Source organism: Danio rerio, chromosome 8 (genome assembly GCF_049306965.1).
Source record: "Danio rerio strain Tuebingen ecotype United States chromosome 8, GRCz12tu, whole genome shotgun sequence".
Lineage (NCBI taxonomy): Eukaryota > Metazoa > Chordata > Actinopteri > Cypriniformes > Danionidae > Danio > Danio rerio.
The window spans coordinates 39,151,999-39,176,087 of record NC_133183.1 but is presented as its reverse complement, the minus strand read 5'-3'; the positions used below and the strand labels follow the sequence as shown (position 1 = coordinate 39,176,087).

Sequence of the window (24,089 nt, the reverse complement as noted above, 5' to 3'; positions counted from 1 at the left end):
CTCGGTTGACCTGAAGCCCCAGTAGGCGGAGATGCCGAAGCACCTTGTCCCTGTGCATAATCAATTGCTCCCGCGAGTGGGCTAAAATCAGCCAGTCGTCGAGATAATTGAGTATGCGAATGCCCGCAAGCCGAAGGGGCGCTAGGGCACCCTCCGCGAGTTTGGTGAAGACCCGCGGAGACAGAGAGAGCCCGAAGGGGAGGACCTTGTACTGCCACGCTCGACCCTCGAACGCAAACCGCAGAAATTGGCGGTGGCGTGGAAGAATGGAGACATGGAAATACGCGTCCTTCAGGTCTATGGCTGCAAACCAATCCCGAGGACGAACGCATTGGAGAATGCGCCTCTGCGTGAGCATTCTGAACGGCAGCCTGTGCAGACAGCGGTTCAAAACGCGCAGATCTAGGATTGGCCGTGACCCACCGCTCTTTTTGGGTACGATGAAGTATGGGCTGTAAAACCCACTCTCCATCTCGGCTGGAGGAACCGGCTCGATTGCACCCTTCGCCAGGAGGGCAGCAATCTCCTCTCGCAAGACAGGGGCGGACAGGGGGCTGACCCTGGAGAAATACACGCCCGTAAACTTGGGGGGTCGTTTCGCGAACTGAATCGCGTAACCGAGTCTGATTGTGCGTATGAGCCACCGCGAGGGGCTGGCCCGCGCTAACCAGGCAGGCAGAGCCCTCGCTAATGGAGTCATCGCTACAATCGCTGACGTACCAGCGGTGGGGCAGCGCGGAGTGGGTGTGCTGATCCGGGAAGCACGAGGGTCCCGCGGAAGAGCTGGAGGAGAGCGATTCGCTCTGGCTCCGCACCCTGACTCCGGAGAGGGGGCTGGAGGGCTGAGGGAAGGGAGACCGTCCCCCCAGCGCTCGTGAGCCACTGGCGAAGCACGTAGAGTCTGCAAGCCGGAAGGCAGCGCGTCCCGGACTGGCAGAACTCGTGCAGTCACATCCGGGGAAGGGAAAAAGTGCTCTTTTACTGATGTTTTGGTGGCACTGAAAAGTACCGTTGTTATCGGGGCCCCGCCCTCCAGCGGGGAAAGAGCAAGTTTCCTCTTCTCCGGATGGCCTGTCTCAGGGACGCTTCGCGGTCCGTTTACCGGACTTAACGGCGCCCTGGGCAGGAGGGGCTGCCTGCTTTCGAGGTGAACGCCGCGCCCGCTTGGCCGGAGGCGCAGGCGGGGGCGGGGCAGCACTCGTTGGCGGGCGCCCTCGGCGAGGAACAGCGGAAGTGGATGGCTCGGCGGGCGGAGCGGGCTTACGGCCACGCCGATAGATGACATTGCCCATCGCATCCGACTGCTCTTTCACCGCCTTGAATTCCTGGGTGAATTCACCGACGGTGTCGCCGAACAGGCCAGCCTGGGATATGGGCGAGTCAAGAAAGCGAACTTTGTCAACGTCGCGCATATCGGCCAGGTTTAGCCAGAGGTGGCGTTCCTGAACCACAAGTGTGGACATCGTCCTCCCCAGCGCACACGCGGCGGACTTAGTAGTCCGAAGAGCATAGTCGGTCGCGGTGCGCAGCTCATGTAATAAGCTTGGGTTGGACCCGCCCTCGTGCAGCTCGGCCAGCGCCTGCGCTTGGTAGCGCTGGTAGGTGGCCATCGCGTGCAAAGCAGAAGCAGCCTGGCCCGCAGCCTTATAAGCTCTGGCTCCGAGGGAGGCAGACAACCTACAGGCTTTGGACGGGAGGCGGGGCAAACCCCGCCACGTAGAGGCGCCGCGCGGACAAAGATTGACCGCGATAGCGCGCTCCACTGACGGGATCGCCTCATACCCCCTGGCAGCTCCGCCGTCAAGGGCGGTGAGGGCGGAGGCACACGCAGCACGGGCAGAGAAAGGTGCCCTCCAAGACTGCGTGAGCCTACTGTGCACTTCCGGGAAGAAGGGGACGAGAGGCTTCGAAGGCTTCGCCTTCTGGTCCTCTACGTAGCACCCATCTAGTCGGTCCGGCCGCGGAGCTGGGGGATAAACCATCTCCAACCCCACGGCCGAAGCAGCCCGGGAAAGCACGGCTAACATGTCCGCTTCAGGATCCGATTTGACAGCGCTCACCTGCCCGGAGGGGGCGAGCGGGTCCGGATCTTCGTCGGACAGTGAAAGCCCACCCTCCGATGCCGCGGAGGACATCTGATCTCCGGTGTCAGCGAGTGTGAGAGCTACCATCTGGTTAGACGGATCACTCTCACCACCCGAAGCTTGGATGGAGCGCCGTGAGGAGCGAGAGGTCCGCGAGCCCGTGGGCGGCGGATTATCTCCCGCTGAAACCCTCAGATCTGCCCGAGCGCCCGCTGCTTTTTTAGAACAGGAGGCAACTGGGGTGGCTCGCTCTCTTGCGAAAGTTAGCCGCGATCTTAGCTGTGCAACGGTCATGGCATCGCAATGACGACATGAACCGCCCGCGAGCACCGCATTAACATGCTGGACCCCCAAACATGCAATGCAGTGATCGTGTCCATCATCCGGAGCCAGGAAACCCCCGCATCCAGAAACGCACAGTCGGAGCGCCATCCTGAAAAGGACGTGCTGCACGACTGTGTTGCTCTTTTAGGAAAGTTGCAACTATACGCACCGCTCTGGAGGACCGGACCCAAAGAACCGCAGGCAAGGGAGTAACCCAGCTCGACCGTCTGCCACCGCGAAGACCCACTCTGGACCGGGAGACACACTCGTTCTCTCTGAAGTGCTGATCAGCAAGAGGAACCCTCATCGACTCACTCAGAAAGGATCTGAAGCGAAAAGGATGGCGTCTGCTGGCTTCAGGTGTGCTTATATGCTGAGATAATTGCAGATGTCGCACACCTGCGCAAGCTTACGCTGCCAATTAATTTCATTCATTGGCCCGTTCAATACTCTCCAGACAAGCGGCTTCTGATCCGAATCCTCCCAATGCGTGGATTTTACAAATCAAATCCACTTATAGTGCTGAAGTTCCCCCCGAAGGGTAACGTAGCTCACGTGCAAACAGCTCAACTAATAAGAGAAAACGGACGTCATATCGTAATCATATCGTCATAACGCCACGATGCATATCGAGACATTTTTGCATCGCAATAAATCGTACAACGATAAATCGTTACACCCCTATCATGTATTATTATTATCATTATATTTAAATTGTCAGAAAATGTCACCATGTATAAAAAGCATGCAGATTTTTTCCTTTCCTTCTTTACTTTTTTTAACTAAACAGCATGCTTTAATTGGTGAAGTGCTTGTAAGTTTTGAAATAACCTGCACTGAATTGAGCGGACTGTAGTGTAGTATTTGCCGTAGATCAAAATGAGTGAACAAGTGGATTTGGCAATCACAAGAGAAAAAGAGGAGAGGGTGCATCTTTATTGAGGCATGTTTCATGTATTCACTCCTTCAAACAGACCCATGATGAGGAGAATGAGAGTTTAGAAGACGTTATGGTAATGTTATGTGCAAGCTAGCATTAACCAGGTGGAGGATGCTAATAGCAGTGCAGACTGGATTCATCTTGTGTCTGAGGGCGTACTCGCACTGTACAGTTGCCATGAACCAGGCTGAAGCATGCTTTTCCCCCCTTCCGTCTCCCCCTACGGCCTGCACTCACATTGCATTCGTGCCTGGGCAGTCTTATGTCAACGAACGTGCTGTTCAGTAAGCGCTCTCGCAAAGCACAGTGGGGAATAGTAATAAATACCTTTTAAAATATATATTTTAGTACTGCTTCAGTTAACTTGAACAAGTGTACTTATACCATCAATTTTCATTTTCATAAGAAAATTTTCATTTTCTTAAAAAATAAGTTAAATCTTTGTAGACTATATATATATATATATATATATATATATATATATATATATATATATATATATATATATATATATATATATATAATTTATTTAAAAAATGTGGGCAATATATTATAGTTATATATTATATATTATTTGTTTTGAAAAAAATGTATTCTATTCTTATTTTTTTTTATACAGACCTCTTGAGTTCTTAATCCGGGCCTGACACTATCAAATAGTAAAGTATTAGATAATTGTTTTGGGCCAGTTTCCTGTACAGTGTACTTTTTGTGCACTATTAAACCAACATAATGAATTTTTTCAATGATTTAGTTTCTTCTGTATCAGTTTTCACTGTCCAGAAAAGTTTGTGATGCATACTCTGTGGAGTCAGTGTTCATGTGTTGACAGAACTGTTTTTATTTGGCAGAGTTACAATTTTAATCTTGTATAAAAAAAAGTACCTTGTGTTTAATTTTAAAACATTGTTCTGCACGATATCACAACATACAATTGTAATTTTAGAGTGTGTCATGTGGAGGAGTTGACCTTCTCTCCTGTAACAAACATGAAAAAGCAAAGGTAGGGTATATTGGATTTTATTTTAAAAATTGGCATATTTTGAACCGTATGTAGTATTAAATATAATGTTTAATAATGTCTGTTTAGCACACAATTGAGTTGTTTTAGCTTTATTTTCTGTGTTTTGATTATGTTTTTCAGTCTCTTCATGAGCCATTATCTTTGAATTCTGAACAGAGTGAGCTTCAAAGAGGTTTGTCTGTATAATTGTCTTTTAAATGTTGATCTGAAGAGATATTTTCTTATTGTTCCTGTATCTGTGCAGTTATTTTTAAATAATAATACATTTAATATGGGTGTAGCGATACATTATTATATTGAGAATCGCAATATAACAATTCAAAGTTTTTTCTTTAGATTAGCCTCTATTCACACGGTGAGTATTATGTGTAAGATTAAACGTTTACACAGTGGCAGTATAAACTACTGTTGTTAAATGATGAAAATAATGCAAGTTGAAATCTGATGATGACAAATGCCTGGTTATACCAGTGAAAATGATCTATTTGCATGTGGACCATAAGAGAGTGCAAGCATACATCTAACACTCATCTTCGGAATTTTGAATTTGTATTCTGATGTCATCTCTGTCCTGTGCATTAAAGACCAATTTAAAGTTTAACATGCCAGATCTATGCAAAATTGAGCATTTTAACCATTACTAGGCCTACATATTATAATAATATTGTTTTTTACCACATTTGAGAAATAACAAATATTACTAATATTTAAAGCTTTTTTTTTATAGCTTACAATATTGAGATATCAAGAGAAACAATGTCAAGTTTGCTGACCTATCAATAGGCTATTGTTTTAATATCTGTGTGTTTGCTCATGGTTTATGAGGACCAAGTATGTCTACTGAATGTGACTTAGCAGTAGGCTATTGTTTTGTTAAATCTGTTTATTCATGGTTTATGAGGACATGGTTTGTTATGCGAGACTTAAAGCTTTTAATGTTTTCTTCATCTTTCTTTGCTTCTCTCTTTCAGCGCCTCCATGAGCCTGTGGCTTTAACCAACACAAACAGAGTTGTCTTCTACAGAGGTTTGTTAATTATTTTGTCATGCTAATTTGACACTCCTTAAAGGGATAGTTCATCCAAAAAGTGCAATTGTCTCATTATTTGATCACCCTTTACTTGTCTCAAACCATTATTGGGATATTTCTTCTGTTAAAGACAAAAGAAGATACTTAGAAAAAATATGGAAACCTGTAACCATAGACTTCCATATTATTTGTGTTTTCTGTTGTGGAAGTCAATGATTGCAGGTTTTCTTCTTCCATCAAAATATCTTGTTTTTGTTGTTTAACAGAAGTAATAAACCCTTAAAGGTTTGGAACACTTGAGGGTAAATTAATAGTGAGTAAATATAAATTTTTGTGTGAATCATCCCTTTAAGTGCTAAAATGACAGTTTCATATTTCTACTACATTCAACGTAGCAGTCCTGTGTGTTTAGTCATGGTTTATGAGGACCAAGTATGTCTATTTTATGTGAGTTAGCAGCAAGCTATTGTTATATCAAATATGTGTGTTTACTCATAGTTTATGAGGACATGATTGGTTATGGAAGACTTGAAGCTTTCAGTAAGTGAATGTCATGTTTTCTTCATCTTTCTTTGCTTCTCTCTTTCGGTACCTCCATGAGCCCGTCGCTTGGACAAACACAAACAGAGTTGTTTTCTACAGAGGTTTGTTAATTCTTTTGTCAAGCTATTTTGACACTCCATAAAGGCATAGTTCACCCAAAAATGAACATTTACTCACTATTAATTTACCCTCAAGTGTTTCAAACCTTTATGGGTTTCTTTTTTTCTGTTTAATAAAACAAATGAGATACTTTGAAAAAAGATGGAAACATGTATCCATTGACTTACATAATAGAAAACACAAATAATATGAAAGTCAATGGTTACAGGTTTCCATCGTTTTTCAAAGTATCTTCTTTTGTGTTTAACAGAAAAAGAAACCCTTAAAGGTTTGGAACACTTGAGGGTAAATTAATAGTGAGTAAATGTTAATTTTTGTGTGAATCATCCCTTTAAGTGCTAAAATGACAGTTACATATTTCTGCTAAATGCAGTGTAGCAGTCCTGTGTGATTAGTCATGGTTTATGAGGACCAAGTATGTCTATTAGATGTGACTTAGCAGTAGACTATTTAAAGACAAAAGAAAATACTTACAAATAATATGGGAGTGAATGATTACAGGTTTCCATCTTTTTTTGTTTTCTACCATGAAAGTCAATGATTACAGATTTTCTTCCACCAAATGTCTTGTTTTTGTTTTTTATCAGAAGAAATAAACACGTAAAGGTTTGGAACCCTTGAGGGTAAATTGTTAGTGAGTAAATGTTCGTTTTTGGGTGAATCATCCCTTTAAGTGCTAAAATAACAGTTTCATATTTCTGCTAAATGCAGTGTAGCAGTCCTGTGTGTTTTGTCATGGTTTATGAGGACCAAGTATGTCTATTGGATGTGACTTAGCAGTAGGATATTGTTTTAACAAATCTGTGTGTTTACTCATGGTTTATGAGGACACTGTATGTAGAATGCAATGTTAGCAGTAGACGATTGTTTTATAACGTGTGTGTTTCTTCATGGTTTATGAGGACATGATTGGTTAAACGAGACTTAAAGCTTTCAGTAAGCGAATCTCATGTTTTCTTCATCTTTCTTTACTTTTCTCTTTCAGCACCTCCATAAGCCAGTCGCTTTGACAAACACAGAGTTGTCTTCTACAGAGGTTTGTTAATTCTTTTGTCAAGCTATTTTGATACTTCTTGAAAGGATAGTTTTACCCAAAAATGAACATTTACTCACTATTAGTTTACCCTCAAGTGTTCCAAACCTTTGTGGTTTTCTTTTTTCTGTTTAACAAAACAAATAAGATACTTTGAAATAAGATAGAAACCTGTAACCATTGACTTCCATAGTAGTAAAAAACAAGTAATATAAAAGTCAATGGTTACAAGTTTCCATCGTTTTTCAAAGTATGTTTTGTTTTTAACAAAAGAAATAAACCCTTAAAGGTTTGGAACACTCGAGGGTAAATTAATAGTGAGTAAATGTTAATTTTTAGGTGAACCATCCCTTTAAGTGCTAAAATGACAGTTTCCTATTTCTGCTAAATGCAGGTTAGCAGTCCTGTGTGTTTAGTCATGGTTTATGAGGACCAAGTATGTCTATTAGATGTGACTTAGCAGTAGACTATTGTTTTATTAAATCTGTGTGTTTCTTCATGGTTCATAAGGACACAGTATGTGTAGGTTGACATAGTGCTAGCAGTAGACAATTATAACGTGTGTTTCTTCGTAATTTGTAAGGGCATGATTTGTTATGCGTGACTTAAAGTAATTTAACAATGTTAAAAAAATCTTATCTTTGCTTCTCTTTTTCAGTACCTCCCTGAGCCCGTCACTTTGACCAACACAGAGTTGTTTTCTACAGAGGTTTGTTTATTCTTTTGTCATGTTATTTTGACACTCCTTAAAGGGATAGTTTACCCAACAGTACAATTGTGTCCTCATTTGCCTACCCTTTACTTGTTTCTTTATTTGTTCTGTTAAAGACAAAACAAAATACTTTTAAAAAGATGTAAACCTGTAATTCATAGTAAGTAAATGTTCATTTTTGGGTGAACCATCCCTTTAAGTGCTAAAATGACTTAATTTCTTAATTAGACTAAATGCAGTGTAGCAATCCTGTGTGTTTAGTCATGGTTTATAAGGACATGATTGGTTTTGTGAGACTTAAAGCTTTCAGTAAGCGAATGTCATGTTTCCTTCATCTTTCTTTGCTTCTCTCTTTCAGTACCTCCATGACCCAGTCACTTTGTCAAACACAAACAAAGCTGTCTTCTACAGAGGTTAGTTAATTCTTTTGTAATGCTATTTTGACACTCCTTAAAGGGATAGTTCACCCAAACAGTACAATTGTGTCATCATTTGCTCACCCTTTACTTGTTTTAAATCTTTATGGGTTTATTTTTTCTGTTGAACACAAAAGAAGATACTTTGAAAAAAGATGGAAACTTGTAACCATTGACTTCCATATTATTTGTGTTTTCTATTATGGAAGTCATTAGCCCCTTTCACACAGTGATACCGGTAAATATCTGGAAAATTTCCGGAAAGACTTTACCGGTATATTCAAAAAAGCGCTGTTCACACAGGCGAGGACGTTACGGAAATTTTCCGGAAAAGAGCATTCACACATCCATTCCAAAATACCGGTAAATTCTGACAACATTCACCACAAATGAGCTTTAAACGGCTGCGCTTGTATTTGTAAACATTTGACTAAATTACAAACTCTGTGGATGATCAATATTGTGAACAACTTTCGCAGGATCACTTTCGCATGTCGAGATGTTCATAATATGTGCATGTGCAAAGCTTGAAGGTAAACAAACAACGGCTTATCATAAGCATCTCATCGATGATTATTTACACAGTTATCATTAAGAAGAACATATAAACGTGATCTGACTAACTTCTAGCAGCTAAATGTGTCTGGAAAAATATTCAAAGGCTTTTATCCTCACAAACCGCGCGGACGTAAATGCGTCTGACTGTTGTGATTGGCTAAAGCAGACGTCTCACGTCAGCACGTTCTAGACGTGCACGCGCTTATTACGGGAATCTTCCTTTTGCATTCACACAGCGCAGCATTCCGGCACATTGCCGGTAATGTTACAACTTCTCTTTCCGGAAAATAGCCAGAACGAATTTACCGGTATTTTCAAAAAGGACCTGTTCACACATACAACCTTTCCGGAAAATTGCCGGCAATTTTCCGGAAAGGTCTGTATGTGTGAAAGGGGCTATTGATTGCAGGTTTTCTTCTTCCATCATAATATCTTGTTTTTGTTGTTTATCAGAAGAAATAAGCACATAAAAGTTTGGAACACTTGAGGGTAAATTCATAGTGAGTAAATGTTCATTTTTGAGTGAACCATCCCTTTAAATGCTAAAATTACAGTTTCCTTTTTCAGCTAAATGCAATGTAGCGGTCCTGTGTGTTTAGTCATGGTTTATGAAGACACAGTATGTCTATTTAATGTGACTTAGCAGTAGGATGTTGTTTTATGGAAACTGCGTGTTTCTTCATGGTTTATGAGGACACAGTATGTGTAGTTTTACATGGTGCTAGCAGTAGACTATTATAACGTGTGTTTCTTCATGGTTTATGAGGGCATGGTTTGTTGTGCAAAACTTAAAACAGTAAGTAAACGAATGGTAAATTTTCTTTATCTTTGCTTCTCTCTTTCAGTACCTTCATGAGTCCGTCACTTTGACAAACACAAACAGAGTTGTCTTCTACAGAGGTTTGTTAATTTTTTGTAATGCTATTTTGACACTCCCTAAATGGATAGTTCACCCAAACGGTACAAATGTGTCATTATTTGCTTACATTTTACTTGTTTCAAACCATTTTGGGTTATTTCTTCTGTTAAAGACAAAAGAAAGTACTTTAAAAAAAGATGTAAACCTGTAACCATAGACTTCCATAGTAGAAAACACAAATAATATGAAAGTCAATATTCATTGGTTTTCAAAGTATCTTTTGTGTTTAATAGAAGAAATAAACCCATAAAGGTTTGGAACACTTGAGGGTAAATTAATAGAGTAAATGTTAATTTTTGGATGAACTATCCCTTTAAGTGCTAAAATAACAGTTTCCTATCTCTGCTAAATGCAGTGTAGCAGTCCTGCGTGTTTAGTCATGGTTTATAAGGACCAAGTATGTCTATTAGATGTGACTTAGCAGTAGACTATTGTTTTATTAAATCTGTGTATTTCTTCAGGGTTCATGAGGACATGATTGGTTATGCGAGCCTTAAAGCTTTCAGTAGTTTTCTTCATCTTTCTTTGCTTCTCGCTTTTAGTACCTATATGAGCCTGTCACTTTGACAAACACAAAGACTTGTCTTCTACAGAGGTTTTTGTAATTGTTTTGTCAAGCTATTTTGGTACTTTAAACCAATCATGTCCTCATAAACCATGAAGAAGCACACATTATAAAACAACAGTCTTCTGTTAACATTGTAAAACTACACATACTGTGTCCTCATAAACCATGAAGAAACACAGATTTAATAAAAAAAACATTGTACTGCTAAGTCACATCCAATAGTCATACTTGGTCCTCATAAACCATGACTAAACACACAGGACTGCTACACTGCATTTAGCAGAAATAGGAAACTGTAATTTTAGCACTTAAAGGGATGATTCACCCAAAAATTAACGTTTACTCACCATTAATTTACCCTCAAGTGTTCCAAACCTTTATGGGTTTCTTTTTTTCTGTTTGACAAAACAAATAAGATACTTTGAAAAAAGATGGATACCTCTAACCATTGACTTTCATATTATTTTTGATTTCTATTATGGAAGTCATTGATTGCAGGTTTTCTTCTTCTGTCAAAATATCTAGTTTGTTTGTAGGTTTGGAACACTTGAGGGTAAATTAATAGTGAGTAAATGTTCATTTTTGGGTGATCAATCTCTCTGAGTGTTAAAATGACAGTTTCCTATTTTTACTAAATGCAATTTAGCAGTCCTGTGTGTTTAGTCAGGGTTTATGAGGACCAAGTATGTCTATTGGATGTGAGTTAGCAACAGGCTATTGTTTTATTAAATCTGTGTGTTTACTCATGGTTTATGAGGACACAGTATGTGTAAGTTTACATAGTGCTAGAAGTTGACTTATAACTTGTTTCTTCATGGTTTATAAGGGCATGGTTTGTTATGCGTGACTTAAAAAGTCCCTTCAAGTGCTAAAATTACAGTTTCCTATTTCTGCTAAATGCAGTGTAGCAGTCCTGTGTGTTTAGTCATGGTTTACGAGGACCAAGTATGTCTATTGAATGTGACTTAGCAGTAGACTATTGTTTTATTAAATCTGTGTGTTTCTTCATGGTTCATGAGGACACAGTATGTGTAGGTTTACAATGTTACCAGTAGACTTATTTCATAACGTTTGTTTCTTCATGGTTTATGAGGACATGATTGGTTTTGTGAGACTTAAAGCTTTCAGTAAGCGAATGTCATGTTTTCTTCATCTTTCTTTACTTCTCTCCTTCAGCACCTCCATAAGCCAGTCGCTTTGTCAAACACAAACAGAGTTGTCTTCTACAGAGGTTTGTTAATTATTTTGTCAAGCTATTTTGACGCTCCTTAAAGGGCTAGTTCACCCAAAAGTACAATTGTGTCATCATTTGCTCACCCTTTACTTGTTTTAAATCTTTATGGGTTTATTTTTTCTGTTAAACACAAAAGAAGATACTTTGAAATAAGGTGGAAACCTGTAACCATTGACTTCCATATTTTTTGTGTTTTCTATTGTGGAAGTCAATGGTTACAGGTTTTCTTCTTCCATCAAAATATCTTGTTTTTGTTGTTTATCAGAAGAAATAAACCCTTAAAGGGTTGGAATGCTTTGGGGTATATTAATAGCAAGTACATTTTCATTTTTGGATGAACCATCCTTTTAAGTGCTAAAGTAACAGTTTCCTATTTCTGCTAAATGCAGTGTAGCAGTCCTGTGTGTTTATTCATGGTTTATGAGGACCAAGTATGTCTATTGGATGTGACTTAGCAGTAGACTATTGTTTTATTAAATCTGTGTGTTTCTTCATGGTTCATGAGGACACAGTATGTGTAGGTTTACAATGTTACCAGTAGACTGTTATTTTATAACGTGTGTGTTTCTTCATGGTTTATGAGGACATGATTGGTTTTGCAAGACTTAAAGCTTTCAGTAAGTGAATTTCATGTTTTCTTCATCTTTCTTTACTTCTCTCTTTCAGCACCTCTATAAGTCAGTCACTTTGACAAACACAAACAGAGCTGTCTTCTACAGAGGTTTGTTAATTCTTTTGTAATGCTATTTTGACACTCCTTAAAAGGATAGTTCACCCAAAAATGACAATTTTGTCATCATTTGCTCATCCTTCACTTCCTTCAATCTGTGTTTCTTCATGGTTTATGAGGACACAGTATGTGTAGGTTTACATGGTGCTAGCAGTAGACTATTATAACATGTGTTTCTTCATGGTTTATGAGGGCATGGTTTGTTATGCGAGACTTTAAAAGTAAGTAAACGAATGTTGAATTTTCTTTATCTTTGCTTTTCTGTTTCAGTACCTCCATGAGCCAGTCACTTTGACCAACACAGAGTTGTTTTTTACAGAGGTTTGTTAATTCTTTTGTCAAGAATTAACAAACCTCTGTAGAAAACAACTCTGTGACTGGCTCATACCCAAAAATGACAAATGTGTCATCATTTGCACACCCTTTATGGGTTTATTTTTTCTGTTAAACACAAAAGAAGATGGAAGATGAAAACCTGTACTCATTGACTTCCATATTTTTGGTGTTTTTATTTTGGAAGTCAATGATTGCAGGTTTTCTTCTTCCATCAAAATACCTTGTTTTTCGTTTAACAGAAAAAATAAACTTGTAAAGTAGAAAAGTCCAATAGTAGGAAAAATAATAACATGGAAGTCAATGAGTGCACGTTTTAATTTATTAAGAAAATAAACTAATAATAATTAAAATAATAAAATAATTTAAATAAGTGAATCATAATGTCTCTCTCACTTTCTCCCTTCAGGAAATAACAGGTGAATCTTGACAGAAATCCAGGAAGCCAGACAGTGATGGTGGTGATGGTAAGAATTTCTGTCAATAACAATGCAGGAAGAAACTAAGTAACTAAAATTACTTTAAAAATAATGTGCATTTTAGGCCTTTTTTATTTTAAGCAAATTTTAAGCATGATCTAAAGGGTTGAGTTTATTTTCTTAATGAGTTATAGGTGTATTTTGAGAATAAACCAATCAGAGTCTCATCTCCCATTCCCTTTAATAGCCTTGCATCGTGCCATAAGCGCATTTGCTATTTACATGACGTAAAGTAAGTTTAAGTGGAAAAACTGAGCATTTCACAAGCAAACAGTTAACAGTTATTTTTAACAGAAAACTGTTAAACAGAGCATCTACCGCGCGAGAATGAGAGATAAATGATCTACTTTCACTTTCGCTCTTGGTGGATAGGAAAATCTTTACGCACAGACATCAGTTAGCCTAATAATAATAATTAGTTGCGTTTGTTAAGCGCAAGTATTTGTTTCAAAACTATTTCTAAATGCAGTTCTAATTTTCAGCAAATGAATAAATGAACAATAATAACTAAGTGTTGTCATAAACCTGAGTTATATCCTAAAAAACATGTTGCCCGCATATGGTCTAAAACCTGCAGGTGGGCAAATCTAAGCTTTTTTTTTAATAAAACAAATATAAATATGGATATAATAATTAATACTGCTAATAATAACATACAAAAGCAAATTGTTATGAATAAAAACTATTGCGTCGTAGAGAGATAAACAGTGTTTGTTATTTTAAAGTGATAGGACTAAGATGGTCAATAAATAAGCTTTTTATTTACCTATTAATTCACAGTTTTAATTTACATTTTGTTGATTATATTTTACTCTTACTTTTACCTATTAAAAATCTTATTTTTTTCTTATTATTACTCTTATTTTACTTTTATTATATTTATATTTTACTATTATGTTATTTTGTCTCAATTACTGTACATTAATAGCAAATTAATATTTAAGTAGGCCTAATTATTTATTTAAAAACATTACCAGCGAAATACTGAGAAACGGTCTGGCGCTATTTTTATATACAGGCCTATCATAATTTTAAAGAAAGCTGCAAGGTGTGCTACATTATTTTAAATTATTTTTTCTGTCTGTTACTTGAAGTTCAGTGCGTGTGCCTGTGCGCTGAGAGACAAGGCAATATTGACAAAATATTGAATTTTGTTTTTTATATTGCATTGCATTAATTTGCAGAGATGTTTTATAGTTTATACAGGCCTAAAATAAACGCTTTGGTACAGAGTTATTATTTTAAAACAAACCTGTGTTTGTAATGATAGATGTAGGTGTCACAAAATACTTTTTAAATCAGTGTTTTTATTAATATGATTATTATATATTGTAAACAACACTTAATAAATACTGAAATGTCCTTAATACACACCTTATTTTTTTATCAATTACAGTGCTTCCCGCTAGGGCTGCTCTATTATGGGAAAAATCATAATCACGATTTTTTTGGTCATTATTTTAATCACAATTATTCAAAATGATTATCAGTTCAAGTCAAAATTATTAGGGCTCCTGTGAAATTATTATTATTATTTTTTATAAATATTTCCCAAATGATGTTTAACAGATTCAGGAATTTTTCACAGTATTTCCTATAATATTTTTTCCTTTGGAGGAAGTCTTATTTGTTTTATTTCAGCTAAAATAAAAGCAGGTTTAAATATTTTGAAATCTATTTTATGGTCAATATTAATAGCTCCCTTAAGCAAAATAGTTTTTGATGGTCAGCAGAAGAAATTACTGGTATACAATGACTTGCCCAATTATCCTAATTAAGCCTTTGAATCGTACTTTAATCTGAATGCTTGTATTTTGAAAAATATCTAGTAAAATATGTGCTGTCATCATAACAAAGATGAATGAAATCAGTTATAAAAAATTAGTTATTAAAACTATTATGTTTAGAAATGGGTTAAAAAAAATCTTCTTTCCATTAATCAGAAATTGGGGGGGGAAAGTAGGGCTAATAATTTAGATTTCAACTGTATTCATTTATTTTCCTCCCTGCAAAGGAAAGGGAAATATGTACAATAGAATAAAAATATGAAACAAACTGTGCTTTAAGCATCTTCACTGTAAAAAAAAAAAAACTTTGATTATAGCTACTAAAGTCCTTCAGACAAGAACAGTGAGGGATTGTCTTCTTTTGTTGTTTGATTAATGGTAAAAACAGTCGGCAGCAGGAATATCACGCACTTTCACTTTAAGAGCAGTACGGTTCTGATTTATGGTTTCTCTTTCACATGTCTTTTGATTCTCAACTAGTTTGTTTATTACTTAAATGAGAGTTAATATGAATAATCACTGAACATCGCGTTTTGATACCTATTTGACCATTAAAATGCTCACATTAAGATAACTTTAGATGTGTGTGCTTTGCTCTGAGCACACAGTGTGCGAATATGTGTGTGCCGCATACACAAACCATGCGGTCTCATTCATGCTTTTAAAACATGAATGATTCGAATGTACATCAATGAATGATGCACATGCCGTGCTGCAAAATTACAATGCATGCTTTTAGTAATATTCACGTGAAACTGAGCTTTGCAGAGCAACAAATGTGTACAACTGAAAAGAGGACGATATATGATGCAACAATCGTTTTATCTCGATTAATGATTTTCATATTCGTTTGAAGCCATAATCAAAATCGAATTTTCGATTAATTGCATAGCCCTACTTCCCGTATGTTTATAATATACTTGCGAGGGTAGCAGGCCCGGCGCCAGGATATCATAACTGAGGAGGCATTTTAATCCCATGCCTAATTTGGTCCCTCTTGTTCCTTTCATTTAGGCTATTTATTCACATTAATTATTACTTTGCATTACTGCCTAAGTTACTGACTCAAGGCAGTAATATACTTTTTTATAGTAATAATGATATGCAGTTTTGCTATTATTGATTTTATACCATTTATCAACGCAGACAGATCATGGTTCATTGCCAAACGAGTGCTTTATATCAAATTTTATTATCCTTATATGGGCCTATAATAGGCCTATAAAGGTTTAAAGTTTTAGGTAAAGACGTCAAACTATGCCCATACATGCAAGCTAATCCACGGTTAGACTATTCTATAACCGGTAAATAAATATAGTAAAATCAGCATTACTGAATCACGCTTCACAAAACCTTAACCAACCAAAATCAGTGTTAGGAAAAAGTTAAATGTTACAATCAAATGTCATTAAAAAAAATTTATTAAGTTACATTTTAAGGCATTAGTACGGAGACTCGGAAGGGACGTGATGGTGAAGAAAAAAATTGGGTGGAAGAAAAAAAAACTGAGTGGGAGAAAAAAAAAGGATGGTAGAAAAAAAAACAGTGATAGGAATATATATATATATATATTTTTAAGTTTTTGTTCCCTCACAAAGATGTTTTGCGTTATCCACACTTCCTGTTCACTTCATACCTGTCAACCCTCCTGTATTTTACCATTCTATCCCTCTATCATACTATTGTTAAGTATTTTCCCATATTTCTCATATATTTTTATTTTTGAAAGCATTCTGAAACAAATATAAAAATGTCTGCATTTACTTTCTTTCCATTAAAAGCTGTGGGTTGATCATCGCCCTTCATATGCAACCTCTGAATCAGGGAATGATAAACTGATCCCAGATCAACTTCTGTACATGCCATTTAAAGAGGAGCTAAAGTGCAGGATTCAGATCTGTGTTTAAACAGACAAATATACTTAACAATATGTAAACATGTTCGTCCTGTGTGTTTTATTTTAAACACAACTCATTTTCTCTTAAATGAGCACAAACAGTTACTTAAGTAATGGAATACTTTCATTATAGATCTGTGCATTCTTAAATTGACACCTCTGATATGAAATAAAAGAAAATGAGAGATTCATTTGCTGCTCATCACTTGTTTGATAACAGAGGTGTCGCTTTAAATGGTGTGTATAGAAGCTGATCTGGGATCAGTTTATCATACCTAGCACATCCGTATACATGCATTCGCTAATTCACAGGTTGCATATGAAGAGCGATGATCGACCCACAGCTTTAATGGAAAGAAAGAGAAATATGGGAGAATCACAGCAAAAACGGAAGGCTTGGGAGAATCCTGGTAAAACAGGAGGGTTGACATGTATGAAGTGAACAGGAAGTGTTTGTGGAAAAACAGTTTTGCGAGAACGCAAAACATCTGCGAGGGAACGCAAAAACTTCCAAAAGAGGATTTTTAAATAAAAATATAGTCAAGGTAAAATGTTCAAAAACTAGGTCTGAGTCACTCCTTTTCTTCCGCCGTCTCATTAACACACCTTTATTAAATTACAATAATTAACAAATTGCACAAACAAACAGTAATATTCAAGAGTAAACTAATGAGCTATTTAAAAGTACACTTTAAAGAAAACCACATTTATAAGAGAGACTGTGCCTTAAAGCATATACTGCTCTGTCACACTGCTTTTATTTATTATTTTAGGTTTGTTTATGAATGAATTATTTAAGTTAAATATTTCATGTATGTGGTTTAATATTTAATTGGTCATTAAATCAAATGAAGAAGCTAGCTACTTTATTTTTTGACACTTCAACCGATCAATAAACAAAGAAATGAACAACCACAGATTATTTTATTCTCTCTGTAAAGTATTTAGATACTTAGACTATACTAAATAATTAGACTATTCTATATAGTTTTTAACATTGTTTGGGCTCAGTTGGGATTATTTGTTCTGCCACTCATCTTTCCATTAAACATTTTGATATTAAAATTATGTTTTAACTTTATGTCTCCAAGATTGCATTGTAATTTTCTAAGTTAAACTAAACTAGTTAAACTAGACAATTAAAATATGCTGTAAAAAAGTTTAGGTTGATAACTATTTTATTTTGGCTGGAAATGATTTACTGCTGGTTTTATCTGACCAGAGAACAACACAATGTTGGAATTGACGTAGTAGCATTGTGTAAAGTGCGATATGAGACAGCATATTTAATCCTTGCACTATTTTAAGTGAATGCATATGTATTCCACCGACTCCAAAATTAGGAGTTAAGAGTCTCATCCAAAAAACCCAGAACCGAACATCCCTAATCGACGCCCCATTGATGTTTCTTTGAACATCAGGTGCCATTATTAACTGTTTATCAAGTTAAATTTCAAACTGAACCTATAACTGTTTTTGATTAATTCAAAGTATAGCCCAGACTATTTTTTTCCTTTTCAAAAGCAGAAGCAGTATAGCCTAAACAGGACAGTTTTACAAATGTACAGATAAGCATTTTTATAACTGAACATCACAAAAGGCCTACAAGAATTTTCAGTCCATTTTTATATACAGGCCTATTATAATTTTAAAGAAAACTGCTAGGTGGGCTATATTATTTTAAATCTAGCCTATATTATTTTTATTAATTTCCTCTGTATCTGTCACTTGCGATTCAATGCACATGTGCTGAGCGAGACGAGAAATAAGGCAATATTGACCATTTTTTATAGGCCACTATAGTATATAATAGTTTGTTTTTACATATAGTATTGCATTAATTTGCATTGACGTTTTGTAGTTTGTAGAGGCCTAAAATGAATGCCTCGATTTGGAGTTATTTAAAACATAATCCTGCGTTTTTAACATTCTTTAAACCAATGTTTTTTATTATTATTATTTAATGTGAATAACTTTTAATTAAAAATTGTAATGTATTTATTACACCACCTTATTGGGAAAAAAAAACGATCAATTACAGTGCTTCCCGCAGGTTTGAAATATAGGACTTGCAGCATTGAAACACCATTTACCCACATCACATAGTTAACTATGCGACAGACAAAACTTAATTGCATTTTTAATAATAATTGTATTTATTATGACACTTTTTCTTTTAATGGGTTAAAGTAAAAAAAAAAAAAAAGAATGTTACAAAAGAAAGAAATGCTTTATGCTATTTAGGAGCAATGTGCAGCCACTGACAGGTAAAATTCGCTTTTCTCTCACAAGTTAAAAAAGCAAATTAGGCTTGCCACGATAGACGGTGTTGACGGTGATACCGGTTTTAAGACGCAACACCGGTGACATCACGTTTTTACCGTGACACCGTCCTCACATTTGTTTTTTCTAAGTATTCGTTTTATTTATTTATTTTTTTATTAAATATTTATTTTAATTAAATGGAAAATAGAATTCGTAATAATTTACTTAAGGCCAGAGCATGCTTTATAATTAAAATCTGAACATAGTAATGCGTCATATTTCATTTATCACGTGAGAATAAATATGCAAGGCATACTCTCATTTTAAAAATCACGCGACCATCATCTCACAGTGTTTAATAATAAATATCTTATTTTTATTAAAACAAGAATGATGTAGCAATGCCGCGCCATCGACAAGCCAACTGCAGAGAAACAAAGCAATCATCACGGCAACTGAAGTGAGCACTTTTTCCGAAGTTCAGCTCTTCTTTTTTGCACTTTATGCATTTCATGTAAAAAAATAAAAGATGAATATGCCTACAAGAATGTAACCTGTGTGCGCGCGTCTTTTATCACTGAGGCCGCTGTCTTTAAAAACCGAAAGTTGCTTCATCTGTCTGGAAATATTTCGGCTTTTAATAAATGAAAAGTTAATTTAGGTGAGCCAATATTAAAAATTGCTATAAAGTAACTGTGAAGTGCGGCTACACATCGAATCTGAGGTCTGATCTCATCTCTCTCTCGCTATCATTCAGACATCGAAACGCCACACAGGTCAAGTCGCAAAACTGAGGCTGGTACCAGCTGACAGGTAGAACAGCTGAAGCCTTTGCGAAATCTTTCAAAATACAGCGCTGAAATTAACAGGCACAAATATCTTTGAGCCAGAAAGTCACGCCTTATCTGTCAAAACGCAATTCGAGCCAATAGGAGTTGTGTAGCCTATTAATTATATTAATTCTAATAAAATGAAAACCAAATTAAACTATTCATTGCATTTTTCGATTGATAAAAATATACGTAAACGAAAAAAAATCAAACGGTGGCTAGTTTGTATTAATGTGTCTTAAAATTAATAAAAATATGCTCAGCCTATTTAAGCTTCACGGTTATATGCTGCGAAGCATGTTACTGAACTACAATATCTCCGAGGGAGACTATATAACTCGATAGACAACATTACCTTGAGGGATTTTAAAAACAAAAGGTGTTTTAAAAAAGGAACAACACGCCAATCGGCAACAAATAAAACATCTTGCCAGGGTATGCTGTGTGTAATCCGCCACTGACAGTGACATAAGACACCTGCGCCTGTCAACTGTGCTTGTAAGAGAGCTCAAAGCTTGTATGGATATAACCAAAAAAAGCAAGATCATATAGTTATAAATATTCCATAACAATACTTATCGAAATATTTATACATTTACATGTTGATTATTTTTTTAGCCTGTTAAATAAAATTACTTTTATTTAGCCTGTCTTTAGATTTTTTACACAATGTTTAATTTCTTAACATTTCTTTCTTTTTTATTTAAAGTTTATATATAAAATGAGTGCTAGCTTGTTTAGTTGTGATCATTATGCAAGGATCATATTTCATATTCGGTTTATTCTTCACTAGCCTATAAATTCGTTAATAAGGCTATTTTATAAACGGATTGTTCATAAGGACTAAGCTATTAATATATAATGCAATAGGCTAAATAATACATTAAGAAATAGAGTGGAGGAACTAGGAACTATGACGTCACTTTGTAGGCTAATCGGCTGCTAGCATAAAACTGGTTCCCTCGTGGAAATCCCTATAGGATTTTCCCATAGGGTTTTCGAAGATTGCGAATAATACGCTCTGTGTTCAAACACTGTTCATTACACTTACACGTTTTGTTCAGCCGGATAATTGTCACACGAAAATATAACATTGAGCACTTTTGGATCTTAAATGCAAACGCAAGACTTAAAAAGCTAACATAAGGCTATAAACGGACTACAGCGCCCTCGGGGCGCTCGTCAGTGACGTCAGCCCCACCCTACTACAGACGACTTATCAAGCTTATTTTTAGAAATAACGTCCATGACAAAGAGTTAACCTCTCAGTATATTATATTGTAATCCACGCTATATATTATAAACTAATAAATACGCAAACACACATAGACCTTTGTGCCTTTTGGATCGTTTTTACGTGGGAAATACATGTTTTGCTTTGCGGTTGTTCTAAAAGTTTAAAAAATGTGTATAAATGTGCCTATATAGTATTATTATGAGACATATTTAAATAAGTGTATCGCTCGCGTGCACACAGCCCGCTTACCTTAACAGACGACGGCGTGAGGAGGAACAAGTCTATCAAATGCCTGCAGGTTTCATCATCATGGACACAGAATAACATTCAATATTCCTTTTGTGTCACGAAGTACAGCGAAAAACAGCCCAATACAGTCACATCTGCTATACGTTTTATGGAGGAGTGTAAATATTGCAGTTATGACAGAGTTAAATGTGTTGATGAAGAAAAAAAGACGAGAAATCACTTGATCACGTTAAAATGACAGTTAACATGCATGTATTTTTACACATTTATTCACACGTTTGCATTACTGAGAGCAGGAAAGAAACTGAGCAGTATCTTCATATTATCGTTTAATTAAAATGAATGATCAACAAATGAATCTGTCTCGACAGCCTTTACATGTGAAGGAATTATCTACACACAATCTGAATTCTCAATTAGAATAATACAACAAACTATAAAATACTATTCTGAAAATACTTAAATCACAGACTAATCCAAACGCCCAAGCGAGCTGCGCTCCAGACCAGATCAGCTCGATGACGTATAATGCCCCCGACGCAGCCTGTAGTCTCATTTAGCAACTTGATAGCAACCGTCTTTTTAAAGAAGCATAATCGATTTAAAAGTTGAAGAGTGTGCTGTAACTGATGTGTTTTATGTCGTAGAACAAAACGTGAAAGTATATTGAGTTGGTGTTAGCCACGGACCTTATTTGAGCGATTTTACTGAAACCCCATTCAAAAAACCCATTGACTTTGGGACGAGGGAACCGGAAGTGCTAAAATGCTAACTCGCTTCCGGGTTTTTGCATACAAATTGACGTCATAGTTCCTCCACTCTATTGAAGTCAGGTAGGACAACAAAAGACAACCAAACATGTTCCCCCTGTTAGCAAATGTAACCAAAAAGTATCTTTACGTGCAACAAGCTGCTCATCTGAGGGTGTGTTCAGCACGATGGGGAACATAGTAAGCCCCACAAGATCCCATCTTAAGCCAGAGATGGTCAACATATTGGCCAGGATTCCTCGCAAAGAACAAGTAAACCTCACTGTTAATAAATGCCAATTTACAATGTTTTATTTTTTATTTTTTTTTAAAGACTGTGTCAACCTGTCATTTTTGTAATGTAATTTTGAAAGCTTTTCTTTTATATTTGTTTCTTGTTCATTCGTTTAATCTTATTTAAACTTTGTGCAATTTAATTACTTATCTTGCTATTTTATTTTCTTATTCGTTTTAAAAACATTCTAACATTCATCACATTCGTCCATTCAAACAATTTACGCCGAATTGGCAATTCCCGCAAAACTGAAAGTGAAAGTATTATATGCATTTATAAGCTATTTAAAAGCAGAAAGAAAAGAGGAAACCCCGACCCCCACTATGATACCGGTATTACCGGTGTTGTCACATGTCGATTAACCGGTGGGGAAATTTCCTCATCGTCACAACCTTAATTTGAATGATTTTAGATGTGTATATAAAATAGCCTATGTAAAATATTAACATCATCAAATTAATAAAATAATGACAAATTTGAAATAAATGACAGAAAAGTTAATAAAAACAGACATTCTCTAAAAAATGTAAAAATCGCAATATTAAAATGAGTAGATTTTTTTTTAATAAAATGCGTTGATTAACTATTACTATTGGTGTATATATTTTACAGCCAGTCTAGATCTCATTACGTCCTCTCCCGAGTATATAGCCGAAGTTTTTCTTAGTCGTTTACATTAAAGAATCTATTATTTACTTTTTCTCTCTGTATCGCGGCTGAGTGTGCGCTGTCAGCTGAATATAGGCTTAAATTAAATCTAAAAAGCAACTAGCCTGCGAGCTAATATTTGTTTTTGTTTTTTTTCGCATAACAGCCAATTTCAACCGCGAGGAGATACCAACAGCTTGATATGCAACATTTTCTAAAATGTTATTTAGCTTGGAATAAAAACAATTCACAAAAAATGATTTAGTGTGTGTGTTTTTTTAAGATTGGATTAGCCTATTTCACAGTGTGTAAACATTAGAAATAATAATTAGGCTAAAATACAGTAGATTACCCCTTCATTCAGATATATGTCGTTGTTTGGGAAACTCTCCCCTGGTCTAGAAGTTTCTCTTGCTTCTTATCTGCTCCACAAGCGCAGCACGCTTCTTCCTCTGGCTCTGCACCAGGGCTGGGTTTCCCAAACAACAACGTAACTCGCGGCAGAAATATCATAGTACAATGTGTCGTTTGGGAAAAGAACGATGTAGTGACGAGTGTGTCCCAAAACCTGTAGTTTCTCTGTCACAGATCTATTGTTTGACCCACATTAGTTATAACGTAAAATGCCCATAATGATGCTCTAAACGAGGTGGTAACAATTTCTTTAGAGAGAGAGAAAAAAAAAAAACATTATTTTATTTGCAAAGTATATTGTTTTACACAATCACACATTTAAAAAAAAAATCTATCATAGTTTTGGTGAAAACATGCACTTATATTCCATATTAATTGAAATATATATAACGGCACATATAAGACCTATATTTGTTTCCTTTACAAATATTATTAAGAATTTCATTTCTAATTTCATATATAAATCATTAATGGTTGTAGGCCTAATTTACAGTAGGCTATTTATTTAGAAATAGAAAAAACTTTTTAATATAATATTAATTATTATTATTATTATTAAAGTAGGATATTGCAAACAATATGCAAAATAAATGCAAACAATATTCCATGACTCCCAATATCAATTGCTACGAGCCTAATATAGAAATTTTAATTAACACGTAGTTCAGTCCA

The 24,089-nt window shown here is 36.3% G+C and overlaps 1 long non-coding RNA gene across 2 annotated transcripts in view; it reads left to right on the top strand.

Annotated features, from left to right (window-relative positions):
- LOC141375836 (uncharacterized) overlaps nt 1–24,089 on the top strand; it is a 59,257-nt gene that overhangs the window by 30,166 nt on the left and 5,002 nt on the right. For both annotated transcript variants that reach the window (XR_012384634.1, XR_012384635.1), the window contains exons 17-27: nt 4,295–4,351; nt 4,493–4,544; nt 5,344–5,398; nt 5,668–6,045; nt 7,050–7,100; nt 7,756–7,806; nt 8,168–8,222; nt 9,629–9,683; nt 11,447–11,501; nt 12,171–12,225; nt 12,977–13,034. This is a non-coding gene — a long non-coding RNA (uncharacterized lncRNA). The remainder of the gene's footprint in view (nt 1–4,294; nt 4,352–4,492; nt 4,545–5,343; nt 5,399–5,667; nt 6,046–7,049; nt 7,101–7,755; nt 7,807–8,167; nt 8,223–9,628; nt 9,684–11,446; nt 11,502–12,170; nt 12,226–12,976; nt 13,035–24,089) is intronic.